The 8,723-nt window shown below is 48.5% G+C and overlaps 1 pseudogene; it reads left to right on the top strand.

Annotated features, from left to right (window-relative positions):
* The first annotated feature begins 570 nt into the window (after positions 1-570).
* The window catches only part of LOC111180505 (sialic acid-binding Ig-like lectin 7), a 14,017-nt pseudogene continuing 5,864 nt past the window's right edge, over positions 571-8,723 (top strand).

Raw genomic sequence — 8,723 nt, 5'->3', positions numbered from 1 at the left:
CTGAAATTGTCACCTAACCTGTCCCCCCAACCAGATGCTGCTTTCCTCAAGAGCAAGAGCTGAATCTTTACTAGAAACCTAAAGGCACAGTGTGGATGGTTGATGAGTGACTGAAATTTCTTCCCTCGCCTCATTGTAAGAGTGGACAATTCTTCCTTCTCATATTAACATACACTTCTTATCACCCAGCCAAGGAGCCCTGGGCAAAGATTGAAGAAGTGTGTCCCTGTGCAGTCAATGGTGCATGAGACAGGGCTCCTGTGTGATTTGGACAATTCACTTGCCCACTCTGAACCTCAGTGTCTTCTTCTGCGAATTGAATAACTGGGGCTAAAAGTCCTCCTAGCTCTGATGTCCTGTGGTCATAAGTTCCTCTTTCGCACACTGTTAGATTCTCTGTGGCTTCCCTGTGTCTCTGCTCCAATTATTCTGCTTTTCTTTGCAAATTGAGGACCATGGGAAATAGTTTGGGCATAGCCCCGCCCCTCTGAGCACAGAGATGCTGTAACTAACTCTGCTAGGAGAGAATGAGTTGGCCAGGACGGGGGGGGGGGGGGGGGCAGGAGGGGGATGGGGCTGCAGGATGAGATACCGGCTGAAAATGCCGGAGTTGGTGATGGCGTGCGTGTGCCCTGCGTGCTTAGACCCCGCACCTTCCCTTCTCAATTATCCCAGCACCGACGCTACCCCGTGTTATGGGTAATGGTTCCAGGAAGGGGATGATATAGGACGGGCAGATTCATGAAGCTGAATGGAAGAAAACAGATGGCAGTTCTCTCTCTTTATACCAAGTCTTAAGAAAAACAAGTGCAAAGCCATAGTACTAAAGGCAGCGTGCTCGGATGTTAAAACTACAGAGAAAAGCAAGGAACCAAATAGCATTAAAGTGAGGCTAGGGGCTTATTGAAGGAGTGGAGTGTGGGAATGGGGAGGAGAAACAAGAGAGAGATCCTGGGGGGCTGGCAGTGTTCTATTTCTTGGAGGGTGTTCGTTTTGTGTTGAATCAGTAAGTTGTCTTATATCTCTCCCCAATAATATTTCAAAAAAACCCAGCATGGCTCTGAGGAGTCACCACTTGCCATGCCTTCCAACCACTTCTTTCCAGCCCCGAGCCACACAGTTAAAAATAATCTTCTGTCAGTTCAGTGCATGTCTCTTCTCTCATGAAATTCTCACCATCCCCGAGGGTGGGCGACTGCCGGGCTGGTGTTCCTCGCTCCAGGTCTCCTGCACACCTGTACTTCTGGGGGCAGAACCTGCGCAGGCAAAGCCCCAGAGGCTGACAGACCCCCACCACACTCTGGAGTAACAAAGAGAAGTGTGGTCATGAGACACACCAGCAGTGAAGAAATAATCCTGGCGCCTGGACAGCCACAACACATGGGCTAGTTTCCATCCCTTTCGAAATCCATAGAGAACCATGCTCTGTTTCCCAGGCATCCTGAAAGCCCACCTCCCCTCCAAGACTTCCATGTGTGTTAATACACAGAATCCTCAACTCCACTGCCCGAGATTCCCCTCTACTCAGTCCTCCTGACACTCAACTTCCAACCCTGTGGGGACAGTGACACCCTACACCCCTGTGCATCCCCCATCACAGCTCCAGGTGCCAGGACATCTATTGTCTCCCCACTGGACGGTGACTCAAGGGACAGCGTCTAGGCCTGGTGTGTGACGTCATGAGCAGAGAGGGGATGCCCATCACATGGACACTGGGAGAGGTCCCCTCCACCTCCCATGTCCCTACGTCCCACCCTGGCTGGACCGACCTCCACAAACTACACCCTGCGACTCAAGGGGTCTGGCCAGAAGGGACCAACTTTCACTTTGCAGAAAATGACCCCTGAGGGGAAGGGCATTGACAGGGAGGCAAGAAATGGAGCTCAGACCCAGCATGGGGTGTGGATTTGGGCAAGTCTCTCACCTTCCCTGGTCCAGTGTCCCCAGGAGTGGACGTGGGGTGGTGCGTGGTTGATCTCTAAGGGCTCTCCTGGTGCCAACAGCCTCTGGCTGTGAAGTTCCTCCTCTGAGGAGGCTCAGTGTTCTGACCTCACCCACATCTTCCTGCTGGGGCTCCTCTAAATCTTGCAATGTTTAGTTCCTGAAAGACGAACGCTGAGAAACAGACTTTCCCTGGGGGACCCTGGCACTGTCAACCCCAGACGTGCTTCTGCTGCTGCTGGTGGCCCTGTTCTGGTAGACGGAGGGGGCCGAGGGCCAGAGGGAGTCCAGGAAGGATTACATGTTGCAAGTGCAGGGGCTGCTGACGGTGCAGGAGGGCCTGTGTGTCCATGTGCCCTGCTCCTTCTACTGTCCCAGGAGATGCTAGACTGACTCTACCCCAGTTCATGGCTACTGGTTCCAAGATACAGACTGGGAGGCTCCAGTGGCCACAAACAATCCAAATCATAAACTACAGGAGGAAACTCGGAGCTGAATCCTCCTCCCTGGGGACCCCCAGACCAACTGCTCCCTGGACATCAGAGACGACAGGAGGAGGGACAATGGAAGATACTTTTTTTAGGTTAGAGAGAGGAAGAATGAAACGGAATTACATGTCTAACCTGGTCTCCTTGTATGTGATGGATAATGAATACGATCCAGGAGCGGTCACAGGGGAAGGCCTTAGAGGTCCCTGGGTAGGGCTGGGATGAGACACTCCTCCTGAGATGGAGGTCGGGGTAAAGCAGGTGGGGGCTCAGAGGGAGTAGCTGGACCCAAGCCTGAGGCTTCTCTCAGGGCCGCACCTCTAACCATATTCTCTTTTTCTTCTTTTTTTTTCTTTTTTTGCGGTACGCGGGCCTCTCACCGTTGTGGCCTCTCCCGTTGCGGAGCACAGGCTCCGGGCGTGCAGGCTCAACGGCCTCAGCCCCAGCCGCTCCGCGGCACGTGGGATGCTCCCGGACAGGGGCACGAACCCGTGTCCCCTGCATCGGCAGGCGGACTCTCAACCACTGCGCCACCAGGGAAGCCCCTGCTGTGCTTCTCCTGACTCGTCGTGGCGATTCATATTTTCTATTTAATGTTGCTCTAAGAAAAATTAAAATTTAAACTATTAGCATCAGTTTACCATTCGTCTTTCTATTGTGCAATGCCAGTTTTGAATACAAGGACATTTAGCTCATCTATGAAATCCCGGAGTTTGCGCGATTCCTAATTCGTCAGTGGTACAGGTGTGTGTATCCTGTTCTAACAGAATACTGGAAACACCGCACTGCACGAATTCAAATTTGCGTGTGTGTGGCAAAGTATACATAGCATAAAATGGACCCTTTTAACCATTTTTAAGTAGTAAAAGTGCCGTGGCTTTGAGTGCATTGACCTTGTCGTGCAACCGTCACCACCATCACTCTCCAAACCTTTTTCATCTTCTGAAACTGGAAAGCTGCACTCATACAATAAGGTTTTGTGTTAGCCTTCTCAGCCTGCCGTAACATAGTACCACGGACCGGGTGGTTTAAAAAACAGACCTTTATTTCCTCACGGTTCTGGAGGCTAGAGGTCCAAGATCAAGGTGTCTGCAGGGTTGGTGCCTTCTGAGGCACCGTCTCTCCTTGACTTGTGCATGGCGGTCTTCTTGCTGTCTTCATAGGGTCTTGCCTCTTGGTGTGTCAGTGCCCTAATCTCCTCTTCTTGTATGGGCACCAGGCAGATTGGACTAGGACCCACCCTAATGACCTCATTTTAATTTAATTATGTCTCTAAAGGTCCTGACTGGGGGGTTAGGACTTCAACATACGAATTAAGTTGGGGGGAAACAGTAGGTTCATAACATTCCCTGTTACCTCAGTGTTTTTATTTCGCTTCCTGGTACAGGCACATTCTGCCCATGTGCTCTGCCCTCAGATTCCTGATGAGTAAGGAAGGATGGGAAGGAGAAAGAACTCTGGGGCCCTATCCTTCCATTTCCTCCTAGGGCACCATTTTCAGTATAAGCTGTTGGCTAATGCAGGGAACTAATGTGATAAGAAAGGATGTAATCGAATTCTTCAGTCTTTTGTGTTTCTTAGAATGTCATTGCCTTCTTTCTGTGTTCAAAGCAAGTTCTGATTTGGATGAAAAGCATAGCCTTTCTGGGGAGCATTATCACCACCGCCACCCCCCACTTTCTCAGTCTTAGAACACGCTTACCTTTTTTTTTTCTTCTACATTAGTTATGTTTTTAACATCTTAATTGGAGTATAATTGCTTTACAATGGTGTGTTAGTTTCTGCTTTATAACAAAGTGAATCAGTTATACATATACATATGTCCCCATATCTCTTCTCTCTTGCATCTCCCTCCCTCCCACCCTCCCTATCCCACCCCTCTAGGTGGTCACAAAGCACCGAGCTGATCTCCCTGTGCTGTGCGGCTGCTTCCCACTAGCCATCTACCTTACCTTTGGTAGTGTATATATGTCCGTGCCACCAGATGGCTTCACAGGCGAATTCTATCAAACATTTAGAGAAGAGCTAACACCTATCCTGCTGGAACACACTTACCATGATTCACGTTGAGTTTCACCAAACTCCCACACGTTGTGATGCTATCAGAATTCTGCCCCTGGGTCATCTTGAATGTTACATACAAAAGGGGCGGGAAAGAACAAGTGTCCATGGTGGGGGGTGGGGTGGGGAGGGGGGGTCTTTATTACTAAAGAGAAGTGGGGGATAATAGGAGGAGACCAGCAACCTCTCTCACAGAGAGCTTCTGACCGGACCTCTTTGGCGACATCCGACATGGAGCTACCCCATCAGATAGAGAGTTTTGTGCCAAGTTATTGCAGAGAAATGTCCCTCCCTTTTATTCAGACTGTACGTGATCAGCGATGACTGGTCCAATGAGTCGGAACCAAGATAGATAGAACCGGTTTCATTCAGAGCCCAGTTCCGGTTCATCACACGAACCTAAGAGTTTAATGCAGTGAGACCCTCGGGAGGTGATTGCAGGCTTGCAACACCTCCCAGCCTCCAGAGACTCACTCTCCTGCCTTGAAGCAGACGCCGGAGCTGGCCCTGGCCCATTCCATCCTGGATTCCCTATCACTTGGAGCATCTTGTCTGAACCCTAGTCAGGAGCATGAGGTTTCCTACATCATCAGCCCCTGAATATCCGGAATCAGAGAAGTCTGACCGATGTCGCAGAATTGATTCCCTCCGGAAACACATGCTAATACCAGGTATAGCTCCCCTTAGCCAGCCCCAGTGCTCACCTGGGAGCAGGGGGCAGCCAGGGGAGCAGTCTCGAAGAGCCCTTAATCGCTTTGGAGCCCAGCTTTGTTCTTTCTTATCAGAAGAGCAAAACGTCACAGCCCCGCCCACGGCAAAGTCCTGCCTGGTGCAGCCAGCATGGACATTAATAAGCTTCCACTCCCACCTATGTATCAGGCCTGGAGAGCACAAGGAATATTAACCTGGAATCTTTGTGGAACTGTAAACAAGGTGGAGTCCTAATAACCCCCAGCCCCCATCCTTGTGGACCTGCCTGGGCAAACCCCATCACCCCAAGTGCATCCGACCACCAGGGGGAGCCATGGAGTTGTGAAACGCGGCAATCCCGTTCTTGGTCTACATCCTCATGGGGGTACAGTAAGAATTGGATAGAGAGGGTAAGTGGCAGGGTCCCCTATCAGCTTCCAGAGAAGAAGGGAGTGGAATGGGAAAATAGTAATAAGATTAAGATTAACAGTAGCGGGGCTTCCCTGGTGGTGCAGTGGTTAAGAATCTGCCTGCCAATGCAGGGGACACGGGTTTGAGTCCTGGTCCCGGAAGATACCCACATGCCGCGGAGCAACTCAGCCCGTGCGTCACAACTACTGAGCCTGCGCTCTAGAGCCCGCGAGCTACAACTACTGAGTCCGCGTGCCTAGAGCAACAAGAGAAGCCACCGCAATGAGAAGCCCACGCACCGCAACGAAGAGTAGCCCCTGCTCGCCACAACTAGAGAAAGCCCGCGCGCAGCAACGAAGACACAACGCAGCCAAAAATAAATAAATAAAAATTTTTTAAAAACCAATAGCACTGTTAATAATAACAGTAATAATATTATTACTATTTCCTATTTTTCATACCTATGTAGTGAGACTATAAATCTTGAGATAGATTAACCCCTGAGTGATAGGGTGGGAACTAGGCATCAGGAAGACGCTGATAGTGAAAAAATATGAATTGAAAAAGTTGGGGTATTCCCTGGCGGTCCAGTGGTTAGGACTCAGTGCTTTCACTGCCATGGTGGGTTCAATCTCCGGCGGGGGAACTAAGCACAGGGCTGCCAAAAAAAAAAAAAAGATGATCAGGGCAGTGGAAACCTGTGCGGTGATCCCGGTAATTCCCAGGATGAGCAGCAGAGGGCGCGCTACCAACGTTCCCCAGGGAACGTTGAGCTAGATGCACAGCTGCAAGGGTCCGGACCTCATGGGGCAGTGAGATGTGCCCAGACTCCAGTTTCTAAAGGAAACTTACCTAACCTCTGCAGGCCTCAGTGTCTTCATTTGCAAAGTGGACATCACAGCTCCTACCTGTGTGAATCTGAGAGCAAAAACCACGCTGAATCAAATCAACACCACCACCAAAAAAGCAAGGAGAGAGAGAGGCCCTTCCATCATATGCACCCTGAAATCCAGCCACATCTAAAGCCAGGTCAAACTATGTCCTGAATAAAAAAAAATAAAGGGGACTCAGGAGGCAGAGACATATAAGACAGGAGCCCCAGACCTGGTGGACAAGTCAATACTTAACTCCAATCCACATTACTCCCTCACTATATATATTTTTGTGGGGTGGGGGGCAGGTTGGGGATTTGGAGTGTACTGTTAAAAACAGAAACAGACCCACAAACACAGAAAACAAACTTATGGTTACCAAAGGGAAAAGGGTGGGGGTGGAGGAGAGAGGGATTAATTGGGAGTCTGAGATTAACATATACACACTACTATATATAAAAGAGATAACCAACAAGGACCTACAGTATAGCACAGGGAACTCTACTCAGTATTTTGTAATAATCTATCAAGGAAAAGAATATATAAATCTGAATCTCTTTGTTGTACACCTGAAACTAGCACAACATGGTAAGTCACCTATACTTCAATTTAAAAAACAAAAAAACAAAACAAAAAAAAACCAGATGCTGTAGAGCAGCGGTTCCTAACCTTTTCGGCACCAGGGACCGGTTTCGTGGAAGGTAATTTTTCCATGGACAGGCGCAGGGAGGGGGGATGGTTCAGGCGGTAACGCGAGAAATGGGGAGCAGTGGGGAGCAGCAGGGAGGGGGGATGGTTCAGGCGGTAACGTGAGAAATGGGGAGCAGTGGGGAGCAGCAGGGAGGGGGGATGGTTCAGGCGGTAACGCGAGAAATGGGGAGCAGTGGGGAGCAGCAGATGAAGCTTGGCTCACTCGCTCGCCCTCCACTCACCTCCTGCTGTGCGGCCCAGCTCCTAACAGGCCGAGGACGGTACGGTCCACAGCCCGGGGGTCGGGGACCCCTGCTCTACAGACAGGAAGATGAGATTCCAATCTTGTCTCCAAGCAAGAGCTGGATCTGCTCTCTAGAAAGCGGGGTCATGAAATATCACCATGTGGTAATAGTCTATTATAAGTTGACAACGGTTTAACTTTAATCCCATAACCAAATGCTACAATTTCACCCCCAACACTTTACGTTCTTCGTGTGGCAACTTATATCTTTTTATCTTATGTATCCATTAACAAATAGTGGATACTTTCAGACTCAAATTAAAAGTGATTTACATACCACCATTGCCCTGTTACAGTATTCTGTATTTCTCTCTTTATCTGCCTTTACCAGTGAGTTTTATGCTCCCATGTGCTTTCATGTTGTTCTTTACCATCCTTTCATTTCAACTTGAAGAACCCTCTCAAACATTTCTTGTAAGGCATTGTGCTAAGTGGAATAAGTCAGCCACAGAAAGACAAATGCTTCCTGATTCCACTTCTATGAAATATCGAACATAGGCAAATTCAGAGAATCAGAGAATGGAGTGGTGGTTGTCAGGGGCTTGAGGGAGAGGAAATGGGGATATAAAGTTTCAGTTATGCAAGATGAATGAGTTCTAGAGATCTGCTGTACAACATAGCGCCTGTAGTTACCAGTACTGTGCACAGGTAAACTCTGGGAGGTGATGGGTATTTTTCTTATTTTGGTTGTGGTCATTGTTTCACAGGTAGATGCATATGTCTGAATTCATCAAATTGTATACATTAAATATGTCCCATGTTTATAAATTATATCATATATAAATGATATCATATATAATTATATGATATATAAATTATATCTCAATACGCAATTTAAAACAAAAAAAGAAAGAAAATGAGTTGACATCTCTGAACCTCATCACTGGTAAATGGATCATTACTACTGACCTCGGCAGGTGGTCGTAAGGCTCAGAGGATCTGTTGTAGGTAAATAATTTAGAACAGTAATTAATTGACACTAAATGCTCACTCTAGCATGCTTCAACCTTAACTGGACTACATCTGGCTGATCATACAAGTCTCGATAACCTGTCACCTGATTCCAATAGCTGTTGGGTTTAATTAAGACTAGAAGTTGAGGAATTGTTACTGCCATCTGATGGCCACAACCTGATTTCTGCCTCTGCAAATTCCCAAAGGAGGGTGGTCTCAAACAGGCAAGAATGCCCTCCCTCATCCTCATTTGGTGAACTGTGGTTTCACAGTAGATTCTGTTCTGGCTTCTCTGCACTAGATGGGAGGTTG

This window comes from Delphinapterus leucas, chromosome 20, assembly GCF_059928025.1.
Source record: "Delphinapterus leucas isolate spDelLeu-1000000601 "Yukka" chromosome 20, BTC_Dleu_Yukka2, whole genome shotgun sequence".
NCBI lineage: Eukaryota > Metazoa > Chordata > Mammalia > Artiodactyla > Monodontidae > Delphinapterus > Delphinapterus leucas.
The sequence above is the reverse complement of the archived record's forward strand: the minus strand, read 5'-3'. Positions and strand labels throughout refer to the sequence as shown.